This window comes from Apaloderma vittatum, unplaced genomic scaffold, assembly GCF_000703405.1.
Source record: "Apaloderma vittatum isolate BGI_N311 unplaced genomic scaffold, ASM70340v1 scaffold10858, whole genome shotgun sequence".
NCBI lineage: Eukaryota > Metazoa > Chordata > Aves > Trogoniformes > Trogonidae > Apaloderma > Apaloderma vittatum.
This window is the reverse complement of record NW_009730295.1, coordinates 112,541-132,244: the sequence shown is the minus strand read 5'-3', so window position 1 is coordinate 132,244 and position 19,704 is coordinate 112,541. Positions and strand designations below refer to the sequence as shown.

At 41.2% G+C, this 19,704-nt stretch overlaps 1 protein-coding gene across 2 annotated transcripts in view; it reads right to left on the bottom strand.

Moving 5' to 3' along the window:
- Positions 1–19,704, bottom strand: part of LOC104277944 (sodium channel protein type 5 subunit alpha-like) — a 175,476-nt gene that overhangs the window by 48,591 nt on the left and 107,181 nt on the right. The gene's annotated exons all lie outside the window — the stretch shown is intronic.

Here is a 19,704-nt window from a genome sequence, read left to right as displayed (position 1 = left end):
GTCAGTCAAGATCGAGCTCTGCTCCCTGCAGCCACAGCTTCTCCTCCAAGATGAGCAGATGTCCCTCTGCCTCCAGGGTCCGGTCACCCGGTGGTGCTGGCACACACGTGTGAGCGGACTCTTCCACCTGCCTCACCCCAAGTCTAGCCTGTTCCCACCACGTGACCCCTTGCACACTTCTGATTTCAAGGTGAGGCAGGAGGAGCGACACGTGACTTTTCAAAGCCTTTCAGAGGCTCTGTCATTTGCCTGAAATATTTGACACCACCATTTTAGGTGCGTTGCTTAAAATCAGCGTTTCTCAAATCTGCTGCTGCAAAACCGGGACAAGAAGATTTCCACTCCCTGAAGCATTGGTTGTCTTATCTATTTAGAGCAGGAACTCTCAAGCAGACTGGGGTAAAAGTTTCTGGGGAATATATTATTTTAAAAAATTGGTTTTGAGGCTGAATTTGCTAATAGAAGAGATGATATATGACTAAATAAGCCACCCAAATATGACATAAAAATTTTGTTTCAGGTCAAAACTTCCTTCTAACAGGATCAAAACATTCCTTTTAGAAGAAAAAGGGATTTTTATCCCTCAATGTTTTAGTTTACTAGTCAAAATAAAATAATTCTATTCTGTATTAATCCAAAATTATATTTTACTTGATATCCAGCTTAGCCAGTAAAGTGAAAGATCAGGTATTTGCCCAGCCCTGCTCACTTTGTTTCTGGCGATATTAGAGCACTATCTGGCATCAGTGGGCAACACCAGGGCTGGTGTCTTCTGTGGGTCGTATCAATGCAAAATAGCTATAAGCAGGAGTCAGGAAAGATCGGTTATTTATTAAGTGTCTTATTCTGTTCTCTGAGTACCTACTGAAATCTTGTTGAGTTTTATCTTGCAATACAATTGTCTCCATTTTAAAAAATTAGGACAATAATACTTACCTATGCTTTTAAACAATCTGCGAGATAGTTAAATGAGAGATGACATGTACACATTAAGCATTATTTTTGTGAGGATGACGGTGATGGAGTTAGAGAATAGGTAGAGCTTTATATATTTATTATTAATGTGAAAATGGGCCTTCTGTTTTCCAGTATACACAGTCAATGCAAAATTTATAGCTGAATTCAGAGAAATGCTGAATGCGGGTTAAAATGGTCAAGACTGAACATTCCAGCAATGCCTACAAGAGGGGATGGAAGCTACTTGTTTGCAATTAGCTGTAGCATCCAGAAGGTCATAGTCTTGGCTAGGGTTTTTAATGCTCTACTAAAAAGGACTGCAAACAATTGAGAAGACACCTTCTAAAAAGAGAGTTAGAACAGAAAACATGGGTCAAAGACATGGATAAAGCTTCTACAAATCTATATTCAGAATGCAGCTGTTGTACACAGACCATTTTCTACAGACTACCAATGGCATATAATGGTGGAAAAAAAGTCACGCCAAGTTTTAGCACAGTTAGAAATTTCTGATACTGTTCATTAGGGAATGCATTTGGTCATTATCTGTTCTGTCATGAAGATCTCAAAACACAGACCACTAAAATAATCCTAAGTCATATGCAGTAGGATGTAGTAAATATGGGTTTCAGTAGGAAAAGAAGCCTTGTGGGATATAACCCTTACCAACACGCAGAAATCAGACAAAACTGTGAGAACATCAGCTCAATAGCATTGTCAATGAGAGGGCTGGATTTAGCAGACAGGTTAGGAAATTCACAGAACACAATACTGTGCAATTATAACAGACTACAAGGAAAACATCTCAAAGAATCAAGAATTCTCTAGAGTTATTTATCAGGAGAAGCTTTCAGAAAATTTTCGAATCCATCAGCATCGAAGGGAGATGGGGAACATGCAACACAAAGTGGAAAGGATTTCTTATGAAAAGCCTTAAAAGAAGAAGAGGCAGCGAACATGGATTCAGAAAACACTAGACAAAGGTTTGAGGGTCCAAACTGGGACTAGAAAAAGAAGGAACCATACACATGAGAGAGGAGGGACAGATTCGGAAAGCTTGTGGGAAAGAAGCAAAGGCTACTCTTTGCTAGAATGGTTAAAAGGATTAAGAAGGTTTTCATGAACTCAGTAATGGAAAGAAAAGAGCTAGAGACATACTAACAATTGATGAGGGAGATGTAACTAATCAAATTTCAGTTGCCGAAGAAAATAAACTCTTTTTAAAAGAATCCAACAAGGAGATCAATAAAAAGAGCGGGGAGAGGCTGTTAGAATTAATGCAAATGTGAGTAGAGAAATATCTAGAAAGCCTGAAACATATGCAAATTAGCAGATCCAGACAAGGCACATTGTAGGGCATAAAGGGATCCGATACATTGAGTTAACACACCATTAGCAATCAATAGTGAATGCTCACGGAAACCTGGAACCAGCCCAGGAGAGCAGCAATAAGTAAACACAATACCAAGCTTAGAGAAGAGGAAAAGGGAATAATCATGGGAATCACAGATCACTAAACACTTGCTCTAGCCTGTGATTAAAATAAATTAAATAAAGGCTCAGAGGAGAAAAGGAGAGTGCTTTCTCGGAGGGAAATGTCACAGAGATGTAAAGGCAGCGAGGTGGTTCTGCTGTATGCTAAGGGTGCTGTGCACTAACGTGGTGTGAAGAGCCCAAAAGAAGAAGGTTTCTGGACGAAGTGGCTGTTTTAAGTACCCAAACAGGGCTTCCACACCCACCGCTTGTGTCCGTAACAGTGGCAAATCGACCTGAATGGGTTTTTCAAAAAGCCTTTAGCAGTGAGATGCTGAAATCTCATTGAAAGTTGATGTTTGCTCAAGGCTTAGCTTTCATCTCCCTTCCCATCTCACTCACCTCTGAAGATCACAGACTTAATCTATCAAATTGACATATGATGTATAAACCTTAAGAAAATACCTGGATATCTATTATAGCGAAGTCTGCTTTTAAAATAAATTGCAATTGGCTCAGATTCACCCATTGCTGCATGGAGAAAAGCCACCCTAAGGACGCAAATATAACATAAACTTTGTTTTCAGAGGAGGAGATCTGTGGGGATTATAGTCAGCATTATCTTTGCTAAAGATACAGAAGAGGTAGTGACCGATCTAATCCTCATGTTAGCCGATAATATTAAATTGGAGAAAATATTAAAACCGGGGAAGCGGAAAGGAAAAGAGAAATGAAACATGGAGAGAATACAGCAAAATGGGACTTGACTTAAAACAGTACAAATGACAGAGTTCCAGGAAATTTTCAGTGGAAATCCTGGAAACCTGGAGTAATATTAAAAAATATAAGACGTGATTTTGCAGTGGGCTATAACAACACAGAAAACTTATTTAAAAGCACCATATCTGGATAACGAGATATTATTTTCTCTCTTTACGGTTCTGTAGAAGTTATATTTGGAATATCATGCTTACTTCTAGACAAAACAACTTGAAAGGATCAATTGAGGGAGTTGCCAAGAAAGAGGTTAAAAAAAAGTCATATACAGGGCACCTAGATACTAATTTGTAAGAAATAATGAAAAGAAATAACAATGGTGGGTGATTTCAGGGGTTAAGCCAAAGAGAAAAGGAAGCAAACAACAGTCTATTAAATGAAGTGATATTAATTCATAAAAAGAGAATGATGGATGAAATTGGTAAAAGTAAATAATGAAATGGTAATTTGAAAGAGAAAATAAAAGGCTAGTTATTAGAGCAATATACTCAGCCATGAGGGTTTTTTTTCCTAAGCGAGTGAACTGTTCTCTTTGGTAAAAAAAGAAGTCTAAGTTGTTGAATACATTTAAAGTCAGATTCCACAAAATATTCTATGGGGCAATGTTCAGCAGAGCAACCAGTCAGTTTGTTCTCTGAGGCCTTATCCACCTGTGGCATCCATGATTTCATTTCTATGGTGTCCTTCTGATGATTTATATAGAATTAATTTTTAATCATGTAATGTGTATTTACTGACATTGATGGTGTTTTACTCAGAAAACACTGAATTCCTCCTGTTATCGACTGAACACTCAAAGCCCTGCCTCTTGGGCACACCAAATCTGTTACTTCCTCACAGCTGCTAGTCGCAAGTTCTTGGGACATTCATCAAAAAGGTGATTAGTATGCCCTTTTGTGCCAGCACAATGATTACTTCTGAATAGGGGGACTCTAAGTGTGTAACGTCCACGCAAGATCTGGCCTTCAAAAATAGCATCCTTTGGGCTTTGCTCTTTCATGTTGGCATTCATAGCCTCATGTGGACTTCCGTTTGATTTCAAGTCATCCCTGGATTATTGCCATATTCCTCCACCTCTTTCTAAGCAGCCGCAAATAGAATCAATTATATTCTACTATAGAAAGGTGACATTTGTGTCCCAAGACCCTTTGAATGCTGAGGGAGGAAACGGGGATTATTTCTTTATCACGATGTTGCTGAATATATCGAGACTAGAATGTTCCTGATTTATCATGACATTTTATTACAGCACTAAAGAGGGACTTAGTTATCCAGCCTCTGCATTAGGATCACAGGGTTTATTTATCTCAAAAAGACACTTAAATATGAAGGATACCTAATCCCCCAAAAGAAAAATTCCTGAAACATTCTTTTAATTCCTGTGTCTGGGATATCAAATATTTGAGTGTCCTTCCTCTAAAGTTCAGGATCTTTTCTGTCCAAAGATGAAGTTCAATTTGCCAAAAATATTCTGGCAAAGAAGATTTCACCTTAAATAAACATTTCATGCTTAGGGGATTCCTGGTTACTGTGAGCTCACCTAAGTGTACAACTCACCTCGTTACCTTGGGCTCCCTTTACGGGCAATGGAGAGAAATGGGCACATCCAGAAGATTCATCTGACCTAATTTAAATGTTGATTTAAGTTGGAGAGGAGACACATTCACCTAGATACATCGGCTCCAGACCCTCATTGACTACAAAAGGGGCTCGGATGACAAGTTTGGATGCAAAGGTCTGTATTTAGTTTAGTAAATTCCACCCCATATGGCAATATGGATTGGCCTGGAGAAGATGAGCTCAGCTCCGTGATGGGTTTGTTCCTGTGGTCCTGTCAAGATTCTTCCATGGGATTGCTCCTGCTGGGCACAAATTTGCCAGCAGTTTTACAGTAGAACTGTCAGATGTATGATGCATGTTCAGACGGTGTTATCCTCTCATTAATTCAGTCCCCAAACCACCACTGGTTCCATTCTCAAGGAGCTATGGAGTTGCCCAAACTCCCAGGACATCATCCAAACCCTGCTGTTTCTGATTTCAAAGAGAGGAATCCATTGCTCTCTAATAATAAAGGCCAATAAAATGCCACATTTGAATGGGAAAAAAAGTCAATGAGTCAGCAAGTAGGATATAGGGAATTTAAAGCCCAGAGTCACTCAGTGTACAGTACAAAAAACATGTATTTTTGGTACTAATGTTTATAAGGACAACATAATTCTAGAAATTGAGAATAAGTTAATGGGTACACATGAAGAAACAATGAGTGAGCTGCACTTTGGCCAATATCAACTGACTGATACGAAGTCTTACTATTTAGTTAGTACCTTCATGCCAGCTTTTCAAATTGTTACAACTTTCTTGGGTCTATGTGCTAAGAGGAAAAGAAACAGTAATCTGTGACAGATAGGAGATGCCTTCCAGTGAACTTAAAGTACAGATCTGCCAAGTCAGCAGACGCCAGTCTTAGAGCTACTTTTCAGTGGAAAAAACCTACACATGTATTTGCTCCTAAAATAAGACAGTAACATTATGGATGATTTTGTGTTCTTTTCCAAAGCCTCTTAGAATCCCATCTTAATTTATAATGCACATTTTCCAAGCTTTCCAATTATTTTTATAACAACAAAATCCTCTCTCTTCTTCACTAAGACTGTAATACCTACCATGTACTATTGCTTTCCTATCACGCATTTTTACAAACCAAAAACGCCACATAAATCAGTGACATGCACTAGGGAGCTGGTGCAATGACTTGCATGCAGTAGCAGATAGGAAAGTCATTTCTGTTACCTCTTTTTGCCCTATTGGAGGTGGTGGCTCAGCCTTCAACTGCTTATCCACGTGCAACTCACTGAACTCTTCACAAATCTCAGAATTCTGACTCCGGACGCCTGGGCTTTGGCATCGCTGCCCCCTCAGCTGCAGCTGCTTTTCCTGCTGGAAATAATCCTAGATGGGTTTATTTTCTTTTTCTTTAAAAGCACACTTATTTCTTAAGGTGAACACCCCAGCTAGAAGAGAAAATAGGCCGGACTATACTTGTCAGGGCACAACATCTTATGGAAAATGGCACAAAACAAGATAACACAAGCTTATGCTGTAACTTTTGAGCTTTAGCAACTGGACAAGTCAAGATATCTGGCTGTAGAAAATGGAAATACAAATAGGTCAACTCTTTTTCTGAGGAGTTGTTGCTGGGGAGGGAGGAAATTCCCTTGAAATTTGCAAACAAATAACCGAGGGATGTGCTTCAAAGTTGCATGACCAGGCAGCGATACTCAGAGTTGGAGAAAGGCACGAGTGCAAGTCCCAACATTGTGCTACAGGTCTGCTGGAAACAGCAGGGGAAAAAAAACACCCAGAGGAGACAAGATACACATTGAAGGGGAGAAAAATGCAAAGTTCACTTTAAGAGACATAAGGTATCTAAAAACAGATGTGGAAAAACTGCAGGTAAACACGTAAACGTAGGCATCTCCCATTCAGAAAACACTTAATATTACTTTGCACCCACTGATATCAACGGGACTTAACCACAGGCTGAAAGAAGAGCACATCGTTAAGCACTTCTCTAGAAAGGGATGGACTCTAGAATCAGAGCAATAATTTTTTTTCTGCCAAAACATCTGACTAGACCCGGTGCTTGCCAGTATAAGTGGTGCCATTAAATCCAGCCACTTCTTCCTGGGGTGATGATTATTGCTGCTGAGCTCTCTAGAAGTGGTCCCAGGACTAATGGCAGAGAAGAGTATGTCTGCAGGGTTGGTCCTTACATTTGGAGGCCCAGGTTCTCTGCTGGTGTAAATCAGTGTGGCTTTATTGATTGACCTAAGACAGGGATTTCTCTGAAAACTCCATAGCTCATCACAGCACTACCATTGTTCATGCCATTACTAACACTGCTACTAAAATATTAATAAAACTTTAGCCGGTCTCAAAAGGTTGTGCTGAATTGCTTACAGAAGGACTTCCATGCTGAGAAAAAAATTACAAGCATAACAGGATTTCAACAGTAATTATTTAAACCTATTTATCTTTCACTTGTCCACTAGTTGTTTTTTTTTCTCTTAGCTTGACTGACATTTGACGTTATTCATGTATTAAGTGAATTTCCCTTCCCCAGGGAGCCACAGCCTACCTGCCTCAGTTCTAAAGCCACATCACCACAGGAAGTCTCTCAAGAGGTACCAGGAGCAGAAAAACACTTTATGCCAAATATAACTATCTGAAAGAACAGATGACACAAAGGAAGCAGTTGGTTAAGCAAATTGCTCTCCGTATAAATACTTTTGGACTGTCAGGTTTGTACCAGTCCTTTCAAATGTCGTTCTGTGTTTCTAGTAAATTAATTTAAAATCAAATTACTTGTTTCCTGCTTCAGAGGGCATGTGGTCTAAAATATATTCTAACTTCAATAAATTAAATTATGCATGTCTGAGCCTGTACTGTCTGCATAGAAATGTATTACATACAATTTCTAGGCACAGTTTAGCACTGAACTTCAAAGGCCAGAGATTTCTCTGTAATCACTGAGTTATATAGTTCTGTCCCTATCAAAAAGTAGCACTCTTTGGAAATAGTGTAATATTCAAGGGAGAAGCTAACATAGTAGGTACAATGTGTACAACTAAGGCGCTCAGCTATAAAAAGTCTCTCTTTTTTTTTTTAATGCAATGTGCATACAATTTAGCACCAAGTAATCTGAGTGGCATGATATCGGTTATAGCACTGAAACAACAGAAACAATTGTTTCATGTTGAAAGTGCAACGCAATCTGGGGCGACGTCTCAAGTTCATTTATGCAGAAAGGTTGTGCACTCGGATTCATTAGAAACTATGCAGTGTATGAGAACAGACTGTGTAACTCAGTTGATCTGACGAATATTCAAGTTGTTAAGCAAATTACTGCACTAAGCCAGAGTCAAATGCCAAACCTGCACCAATTCTCTACTTACTAACCCCTCTGTGTGGTACCAAGACTTAGCAACACTTTCCTGGAGACTAAACTCCAGGAAATGTGAACTCAGCTCCTTCCCAGAAATCCCACTTGTAGCAAGTATCCAAAGAGTTAACGGTAATTAAATCTGATGAAATATATCATGGCAAATTATCCATTGGGGACAACGTGCACATCTGGTCGGACAATGATTTGGTTCGTCATGTGTGGTTTTTTTCAGACTCATCCTGCAAATTTATAAGGTGGGGGAAAATCTTTAAGAAAAAAGGTGCTTCATAAGAACCTGATTCTACAGACTGATCACAAAAAGAGTGTTAGGGAATCAGCTGAGCTTTTGCAAAACACTGATGCCAGCCCCAGCAATCCACTCTGATGGGATGCAGCAGCCTCATCTCCAGTAGCCAGAACCTGAAGCTCAGCCCAGACCTGTCTGGGGAAAGGTGCCTTTGGTTTTATATTGTTTAACTTGGGACTGTTTGCTTTTGTTCTGATTCCAGATGATTCGTTCCTCTGGCAGCAGCAGCAGGTTTATCTCCTGTAAATTCCCCATCGTGGGTGGTTTATATAATTTGTTTTTAATTTTTGTATCAAGTGCCATGTTGCCAAGGCAATACACATTATGTTAATATTTATTGATTCAGTTGTTTTCATAATTTATAAAGCAAAATCATTCAGCAATAAGAAAAAAAAACACAAAAAACTTTGTGCACGCAAACAAAGGGTTGAGAGCCCAGGACAGACCTTGAATCCTTTGGACTACAAGCCAAAAGTTTGCTCACCTCTGCTCTGATCGGGGCCTTCAAAAGAGGCGGTCTGCCAGCACTGTACCAGTAATTAGCACATGGAGGAGGATGGACCCAACATGGTCCCCTTGCGTGCTGCAGGCCAGTTGTAGCACCAGAAAAACAGCAACCAGATTGAAAATAGAGCATAATCTGGGTGACATCTCAAGTGTGTTTGTGCACGGACCCACATACTTGTTTGCTGACACAAATAAATACAAAGGCTCCACACTGCGTTCTGCCTCTGAAAAGCACGGATCGGCTAATTGTTTCAGGCTCAAATGGGGATTAGTGCAAATGCCTCTCCTTTGGAAAGAGGACTTGCTGTTGGCAAAACAAGACAAATACCTGTCATCAGCATGGATTCGCTTTATTCCTTTCCCCATGGAAATATCATTTTTTCCATCCTGTGCAAACAAATTCAGAAAGAGGATCCCAGGACCTGCCTTTCAGATGGTGATCAGTTCCAACGGGTTCTCCTGATGCTTCACTCACTCTCTAGATCACGACTCTAGCTTATAACATTTATTCCCTGATTCCCTGGCCATGGCTGCTGTGGGAAAGAAGCCATGCAAAGCCTTTGATAACAGGTGTGGAGGCAAGAAATTGGAATTGCCTCTGGAGCACTCCTCCCTTGCAATTGTCACTGCAGAGCCAGCAAGGATGAAGCCTGTAGGAGGCTAAAGTTAATTGAAGTTATTTTATGAGGTGTACAGGGTATCCCCTGTCTCTGGCAAGACACTGCAAAGGCAAACTGCCCTTTCCTCAGCCCACAGTGCAATGGGAAACTTCAGCCATATATATCTTCTCTACTGCCCACCAGCCTCATGCGCCCCTCTGTCTCTTTGAAGTCCAGTTTTGAGATGGGATTTCAGGGCTGTCCAGGTTCTGGGGTTACTTTCCAGGAATGAGCTGGTCAGGGTAATTCCAGGTGCAGAGAAGGCTTGTCTTGATCCTCCCACACACAAGCCTGCACACACTTGGCTGTACAGGATGGGACCTGCTTTACCCTGGGCCACTGCTCATCAGAGGAAGCAGCAGCAGCAGCCAAGGATGCTGGCAACAGAAATACCTCTGCTTTAGCCATTCATAGATGACTGACACCAAAACTGAGCCTCCTTGAGAAATGCAGCAATTAGTCCTTTAACAGATGAAAACATTATTTTAATCTGCAGAGCTCCCTATAGCCAGTTTGTGGATATGAAAACTGCAATAGGAGCCTGAGGAGCTTCTCAAGCATAGGAAACCCGGTTCAGTTTTTTTTACACATAGTTACGAGAGGACTGTTTACTCTGCAAAGTAATTGTTGATGTTTGTGTACCTCCTCACAGACAGCTATGGATTTCACTAAATTACCGTGCCTGGTAGCAATTGGCATCCTTTCTCGGCAACAGTTTGCATCTAGTAACTGGCACACTTCCTCTGCAAAGAAGCCAAGAAGTAAATGATCGTGAAAGCTGAACTGTTTATATTCTACCTCTGCATACGGGGCGGTGGGGAAGCAAGCAGATTGCAGTGCTGCTTGAAATACGGCAAGCTTGCATTACTGCCTGGGTGGCACCTGTTCCGTGTGTAAAGTAAACAGGAGACTACAGTCTGCTGGGCTGACAGCTCTCAGATATGCTGAATTCAGGCTTTCTGAAAAGCCTTGAAAAATCCAAGCTAAAATGGGAAAGAAATAACTACGAACCAGGGAAGTGAATCGTGGTTTCTCATTACCAGAACAGATCATTTGTGATCTTGGTTCTCCTCTTTCACAAATAAATGTAAATCCTTGTAGCACCAGTAAAAAGAGTGGATTTGTTTTTCTGCAGGTTTAGCTTGAGAAGAAAAACCAACAAACATATCAGGAAAATCCCCTTGCTTCTTTAATATGAGAAGGGGAAGATTAATATCCCTTATTCTGCTAGGAAAAAAAGAGGGTTGGTGTGCAGCTGTCATTTTATAGTGTCATTTAAGAATCAGCCTAACCTGCTTTGAAGAATTGCTTTTGTAAAGTGGAGTTGCTACTACTCAGTTTAATGAGAAATCAGAGGAAAACCTGGAGTGATACCACACCACGGCACAAGGATTATAGCTGAGACACACTACTTTAATGCTACACTGTATTCCTTTACAAGTGCATTTTGTTAGCAGGCGACAATGTATGCAATACTGCTGTAAAGCATGTGAAGCCCTACTCTGAGGTTGTGACATGTACATTCCTCTGCAAATTCCTCAGAGAGGATGTGAAAACAGGAAAGTCTAAACCTGATTATTTGAGATTGGTCATCCCTACCCCTCCACCCTGTGCCACCTGGTCCATCGTTCCACTTCAGCAGAAACAACCAGACATCAGGCTCGCTTAGCAGAATGACATTTGTTCTGTTTTTCAGGCCTTATCTACCCCTCCTAGTCTTTTCTCTTTCCATTTATCTATGCAAAAAGCCAAAAACAATTTGATGCAAAGGGACTAGCAAAACCTCAGAGTTAGAAGGTGCTGCTTGTATTTGCCATGTGAATCCATCCAGTCTTTTTTATTTTTTGATGACACAGCCTTTATAGGGACCCCATTTACTAAAATCCAAATCACTAACACATGCATGCAAGAAGAGCAACACAGGCAAAACAAGTTAAAGAAAATGGTCTCAGAAACAGCTTCTGTTAGATGGAATTATGCCCCCAACCTGGATGTCCACGTTTCCAAGGGAGCTTCCTACTGTGCTGTCATCTGTTAAAGCTGCTGAAGTTGGAAGTTACCCCTGTGTAGCTAAACACAGAACTTGTCCTCCCAATGGACCTAAGAAGCACATATTTCCCCCCTGAAAGTCACAGGGTATTTGGAAGAAAACTGCAGTACTTGTTCTAAAGAAATAATGCACCTGTGAGTACTCAGCTGGATAAAAACACCAGAATCTGTCCCTTAAAATTCAGAATGGCTGAGGCTAATGTTGGCCAGAAACCACAGCTGCTCAGCAGTGGCTGTTAACAGCAAAATCTCCCCTGGAACCATCCCGCCCTGCTATTTTCTTTCATTTTGACATAAAGGTGAACTAAAACGTCACCAGACAAACATCATCACAGCCACTAACTGCTGATTCCTGCACAAGCGCCGGGTGCTTTGCCAAATGCCATCCCTCAAGGAGGGAAGGAGCCGTTCAGCAGTGCTCCTTCTCAGATTAATCCAGAACATTTTAAGCATTTGAACTCCAGCTGTCGAGGAGCAAGACAGGTTATTTCTAATGAATTCTGCCTTGCTGGCCTAAGATCTTTTCCCACAGTGGGCAACACACTGCCCATAATCAAACTTAGATTCATTATTCCAAGGGTTGACTCTTAAAATTAGTCTAAGTGGGAGAACTTGGCAAAAAGATGGACTGCCAAAGTTAATTTAGCCTGTTATCAATTCAATAGGCTTAAATAGGCAGTGAAAGTGTTTCATAAGTGTTCATTGTTCAGAGTTCAAGCTAATACCTTCTGCTAAATTGCATTTTGAAGTTTAATCACAATCTACTTTGTGTTTCTTTTGGTAATCGGGATCTCTTCACAGTATAATATGAAGAACTCAAACTAATGGGCTCCTCTGATGGGAGTTCAAATTTTGGAATTTTGCCTCAAAGTGCAGTTTGGGAGAGTGCCTGGAATACCCCTAAACCTTTCACCCAAGTAAGATAATATTTTTATCATTAAGGAAGTTTCATATGCAATAGTGATGAAATAACCATTATTTTAAATTTTGTTATTTGGGACTGTAATCGAGGGGAGTGATTTCAAACCCCCAACACATGCACGCATGCACCGTCTCACTTGCCACAGGAACTGGCTGCTGTTCATTTTGCCCAAAATGTTAGATGTCGGCATTTTCTTTACCAAAGGCAGAAACAGTGAGAAATGCTCATTTCTGAGCAGCGTTTTGCTCCGGGGAGGGATATGGATACTGGGAAATGGCATCCAGTAAGCTGTGACTGACGCGCAGTCCGCGGTCTGGGCACTTGTCCAAATGCGTGTTGTCAAGTCCGATACGTCTGATATTGGCTCTTTCAATGCCAGGCTTTTTCTTTCTTTCTTTTTTTTTCCTTCCCCCCCCCCCCCCCTTCTTTCTCTCCTCCATCAGCTCCCTGTGTTTCTTGCACCTTAGGCATTATGCTGTGGACAAATATATTTCCCTGCCACCGTGGACTGAATAAGCACCCTAAACCATTTATTCCCAGTGTGACTGCTCTAATCACGTCAGCAAAGATCTGACATGGAGTCTTCTCCTTCCATCATACTAGAATAAAATAAACACAAATGTCTTTCTATATGTAAAGATGAGGATATAAGTTCTTTAATTCTGTTGCTGTGATTTATACTCCTTTTTCTTCTTCTAATGGCCTTGCTGCTGTTCTTCCAAAGACAATGTATACAGAAATGTTCTATTTTATTGCTAAAAATAATTACCAAATGATCAATTTCTACACAGATTTCAAGAAATGCAAAGCAAAACATAAGGCTTAAAAAAATGGAGAAATCCAGGCAACCTATGTATGTAACAATAATTTTAAAAAAACCCTGCTATCTTACTTAATGATCAGAAAAGTATTGGCCCAAATAAATCTGACAAGAAGAATGCTGTAAGATTTATTGTGTGCTGCAAGCACGTATACACATGGGCTCACCCCCCTGCCAGTGAGAACTGGGGAGTCATCAACGGAATTCAGAGGTATTTTATCCAGTTGCACTCACAGAGAATGTGTCCCACAGATTAGAACTGAAAACAGATGGAATATGAATACTGTTTGAAAGAGCATTATGGCTCCTGACAATAAAGTATATTTCCTGCAGTAAAAGGCTGAAATTGATGTACCCTGTCAAATAAACACAGGACTTCATGGTATCTCTGATTTATAGACGTTAGAATTACTAGGAGCATAAGACATTGTCACAAACAACTTTATATCAAAATCTTTATGGACTGGCATTTTTATAGCAATTTTCAATAATTTTGCTACACTTATGTCAATCTGGAATAATTCTATTGACTTTTACTGAGTCGCTTCAAGTTTAGGAGCAGGTCTGTAATGCACAGAAATCATACATTAAAATTTCCACTGTATACAAAGGAAACAGATGTGGGTCCAGCCGCAGATGGTGAACTCTCTGTTACCTGAGACATTTCATTCTTTTTTTCTGTCTTACGAATGCTATATCATAGCTAAAATAAACTTACAGGCTCTGTGCAGAAATTAGCAGTTGAAGTTTTTGACTCAGTGTTATGAGACAGCTAAACCATGATGATGCTAATGGTCCTCTCCAACCTCAAAATTATGAATCTTTTATTAATAGAAACACTCATAAAAAAGCCGTCAGAAGCAGTTTCACCTTGCTGAATGAAAGAAAATGTGTCAGAAAAGGGAAGAAGAGAAGAAAATCTTGGGCTTTTGATCCAGTTGAGGGCAATATAGAAACAGTAGCCTTGAACAGACACTGTGGTGGCAGCCAGCTCTGTCGTTGATGTGTACAGATGCAGTTACTCATCTAAAGTCTGGAAACTCATTTCTCCTGGGAGATGCATTTGGTGGAGCCCAGACAAGGGTATACAGGAGGGGAAAGCTGCCAGTTGAGGAAAAAAATGTGAATTGATTGAGAAAGCAAGGTGTGCTCTGGAGTGATGAATACCCATTTGGTGTGCAAAATCCAGGCAATCTACACCCCCTCTGTGCTGAGCCAGACCCGAATCTCTTGAAAAACCACAGCAGAGGTGCTGAGGAAAATCACACTGAGAAGTACAGCGGTACCGGTGGGAAACTGAGGCAATGAAAGACTCCATCCCCTTCTGGCAGGAAATATTCCCTGCCAGGTCAGGGGAAAGGTGAGGCTTTGCAGGCATAGCAACAGCCCTCTGCTAACTAAGGATTTCTAAAGCCAGCGGTGAGCCTCAGGCAAGAAACTGAGCCAGCTCTCCATCTGCTTTGCAGTCTTGGGATGGCACGAATTGGCTGTGGAAGGAGCTGGGACCTGGTTGGCGCGCAGGGAAAGGCATCTCTCCCACGGCATGCACGCCTGGTGTCGAGGAAGGTGTAAGGAGCTGCAAAGCTCTCCGTCCTGGCAGCAGGCAGCCAGCACTTTCCATATGACCCAATTAGCCACTCCGTCGGAACAAATCAATAATGGCATTTTCTGAAGACAAGCAGGCAAGCGCTGCTGGCTCGGCACTGAGCTCCACGTGAAAACACAAAGGTGGGATCTCCGAGGAAAGCAGCAGCGTCCGTACCCGGCTTTGTCACTGCAGCGGGGGGGAATGTGAGGTGTGGCCACAAGCCACCACAGTGTGGACGTTCTTAGTGGGGTGTTATAGAGAGATCAAGTTGGGGGTAGTAGTTTGAGTAAAGCTGCACACGTAGTAATTTCATTTAAGAAAGGGGAGAAAGCAACAACAACCCCCATTGGGCTGACTCAGACAGCAAGGAAAGAGTAGAGCTGTTTTCTTAGGTTGTGCTAAGACTGTAGGAATTCATCAGTTTGGAAAAGTATCCAGATAATGTGCAGAAAGACTGGGAAGTAGTGAGGTCTGGGGTCATAAAAACAACAGAGGTCAACAGTCTAAGTACAGATAGTGTACTTTGAGGACTGATTCAGGACACCCCAAGTCACTCATCTGGAACCTCCTTTTAGTTCGTTAACCACAAAGTGACGTCACTGTGAAAAAGGCACACGCACCATTTTGGGCTGTGGGCACCTTGAAAGTTATGCAAAACTAAAGCAGGAATTCTGAAGACTTCAGCTTTGAACTTATATATCTAACGTAAACTGAACAAACCCCTCTAATGTCTGAAACTTGCCATATAGTTAAATTCAAGTTGAATTCTGGTAGAATCCATAGTGTCAGGTGGACTGGACTATGCACATTGTATTGTCCCATCACTATACTGTCCCCATAATCTGGTTCCTACTCCTTCAGGAGACTGAAAGTTTGCGTCACATATGAAAATGTGGTCTTTATAAACAATTACAAGACGCTTTGTGGAAGTTCAGGAAAATAATTTCCACATTTTAATCATCTAGGAAGCCAAAACAACCTTGAGAAGATGTAGCCAGCACATTATTGTGGTTGCTGTTGAGCTTCTGAGAGCTGTTTTCCTGCTAGGGCAACCCATATTTAAAGTATACATCCCAAAGACAGAGGAAAAATGGTATCCAGTTATTCTTGTTCTCATTATGAAGCTAAACTTATAGAATCATAGAATGGCCTAGGCTGGAAGGGACCTTAGAGATCATTTTAATCCAGCCTCCCTATTGCCAGGGTCTCCACCTCTCAACTAGATCAGGCAACACTTGGGGACCGAACAGAAATTGAACCTGTGACCTTGGCGTTGTTAGCACCACCCTCAACTGACTGAGCTAACCGGCCTCTAATCATTGAATCCTGAAGAAACCTTGTGAGCTGACAGGAGAGGTGTCCTCAGATCTATGAGCAGGGCAAGGGTGGGTGGTTAGATGAAGATATGAGATAAAATGTTGCAGTGACTGGCATCGATGCACGTATCACATAATAATGACAAATTAACTAAGGTGAAGGCAGTCTTCTCTCAGGCCTGCTCCTCTCCTGTCAGCTTCTTGCACCTGTGCTGGCTTCTTTTGTTCAGTTTTTCTTTCTGAGCCTTTCACCACAGGCCTGAGCTACAGGCACAGGTCTCTTGGCTCTCCAAGCCAGCAGAGCATCTCCCTTGCATCTCAGTAATGAAAGGAGATTTGGAAGCTATCAGGTGGGCTCGCTCCTCAGAAACCCTCTCAATGACACTGCCACAAATGGGTAGCTTTCAGGAAGACGGCTGCTGCCAGTGTAAGCTTTGATAATAGAAATGGCAGCTGAAATTTAAACTTGGGCATTTCTATTACTCGGAGGAAAATATGTGTATTCACAGAAGGGTTTCTCATCACTTGAGGCTTCAAACTGCTGTGTGTAACACCGTGGGGCCCACTTCTCACAGCCACAATGGCTTACTTCAGAGTAGTTTCGTGACTTGCTGGGAAGAGCCCACCGTTGGTACAGGAGCTGTAAGCTGAGCTGACCATTGCCCTAAAATACCCTATCGGGATCAACAACTTGGTGATTCTGCCTGAGTCCAGTCTGCCTTTAGCCCTTCCCTCATTATGAATGAGTCCAGACTGATGTGAGCACACAATGAACAGAACATGGTCCAGGATCTTCAACTGATAGAGAAAGCATAGAAGCTGTGTAAGGATCATGTAGGTTTACCTAACTGTGTACTTGAGAGGCGTACATAGTTATCATCCCTTTCTATGCCTCTCCTTTCACCTCCTCTTCCATGCTACTGCACCAAAATCTACGTGCACGAGGAGGAAGGCAGATTCTGGCAATGTTGCCAAAAGGCTGCTAAATTCCAGGTCAGCCAACAACTTTAAAGAGAAGCAGGGGACATTGTCTTCTCCTGAGAAGTAAATATTCATACACATTCTTTTTGTACGTACTAAAATATTTAAATATGTAAAAATATGGATTATAATTAAGGGAAAGTTAGAATAGATTTGAATGTTTAGCATACCCTTGGTGGTTCTTGTTTCATTTCTGTACGATGCCCTCCACACAAAAAGATACTTCACTGTAATTGTGCCCTTTCAGTGCAATCACGTAAATTTTCCTCTTGCTCCTGTTGTTCTTCCTTTGCCAGCTCTGCTGTGGTTATCGTGGCCATCCTGGAGGGAAGGAGGTAAGGACCCCCATGGAGCTGGAGCTCACAGGATTAAAGCTTCTGGGACACAGTGGGGAGGTTTATTCTCCAGAGCCCCACAGGGGTTAGCAGGCTGGAACATCTCTAACTCCCTACTCAGGGAACTGGGATTTCATACTGACCTCTAGGTGCAATATTTTCTTCTGCAGTAATCTGTGTTGATCAAAGGAGGGGTTTTTTTCTGTGGGTTCATGCATCTTTGGAATGGGCACCATCAAAAATGAGAGATCTTTGAATCATTTGGGATCTGCTTTCTCACCACCCTGCTCCTTACAGAGACATTTACAGCTGTTCAAATTTATTAGGGTTCTGCAGGAAAGCAAATGCAAAGCTCATCACACAATTATCATTTCTTGCTGTTGAGCTTCTTCCTATTTTTATTTATTATGCTAGTGCATTTTGAGTCTTTAATTTGGAACTCCCTTGCAGATGCACATTTCCCTCTCCAGAAATTTGGTAAAATTGTTTGCAGGATATGTGAACTCGCTTCTTGTTTGGACCTTTTCAGCAGCAGACCCCTCAGGGCTGCAGGCAAAGGTTGAAAACCATTGATCAGGGCTGTGCACAGGGGAACAGCAGTGACCTGCAGCAGCTGTTCGTCAAAGCCTGGAAACCACTAGTGACAAAGCTAATTAATACATTTCTCAACTCCATGCCTTCTATTTAATGCACACACTAGCAGTGAACTATGTTATGTCACTGCAATCCAAATATCTTGTTGTAATGTGACAATGTTACTCTGATGTTTATTGACAATTTCATGAAAAGATACAGTGTGAAAAAAGTATTTGGGTTTGCTTCTCCTAACTGGGTTTTGTTTCCTCCTATTTTGTTCCACTCTGAATCCTTAATGTTTCTATTACACAGGACAATTTTTCAATATTATTGAAAGAATTTGAAGGAGCTTTCTTAATATTTTCAAATCTACTTTCATTGATAATGTCCTGTTTCACTAAAATGCCTATTTTTCTACACCAGTTCTCTCCCTCATGACTCTAATAGATGTCACTGAAGTTCTAATTCCACATTTACTTGCTGTACAGCATAAAATGGGTGGCTAACTCTTTCATCTAGTAACATACACACCAGCATCCACATGGACACTGTGCAGCTAAATAGAAATCCACATTTTTATAGTTTTAAGGTTCATTAAGACATAAAAATCCCAAGCTCTCAATGCTTTGTGCTGCAGTTTAGCTTTTTTACATTGCTATTTATCCTGAAGAAGGTGAAATACAGTGCACCATGTGCAACATGCACATGTCAGCAAACACACACACACCACTTCCACACCTTGAAGACACATGTGCAAAGTTTCAAGAAACTTTTGCTTTGCTGTGAAGGAAAAATCTGACAATTTTTTTGAGATTGTGACCCTCAGATGTAGCAGAAAGATGTGGATATCTTAAAAGGCCCAAAAGAAAAAAAATATCAACAAACAAACTCAAACTAAAGAAAAAAAAGCCCCACAGTCAAACTCAGAACTTCAGAATTAATCACATTCATAAACTATCAAACACATTTATGCTAGTCAGTACTTGCAGATCAGCTGGTACTAAGCAACCCATCTACTATGTTCAGAGTACACTCTTCAAATGTACTCTGCTTGTAGGTTTAATACAAAGCTGGGAATAGAGAAGGACTTCAAAGATAAAAATAGATATGATCCATGCCACCCACACTGATGATCACGGGTCATTTCAGTAAAAGTATTCCTTTAAAAAGACACAAAATGTCCCTAAAAGTGTTTACCAAAAATTTCAGACTTGTTGTTACCTAGTTGTCTGTTTGGACAGTGGGGCTCGACGATGAAGCTTTCTGACCCTTTGCCAGGGATGACCACTGCTGGCAAGCAGATAGCAGGAATTAACATTCAGCAGCCCATTTGTGCCCGTCTCCTGGCACAGAGTCCTTCCTTGGGGCTTGTTTTGAGGACAGCCTTTCTCTAAGGACAGTTTTGCTTCAAAACTTTCTTCCCTTCAACCGTGAGATTGGGGATCCCTTCTGACAGCTGGATCTGAAACAGGAGCTTTGATCCAGAGCCTGC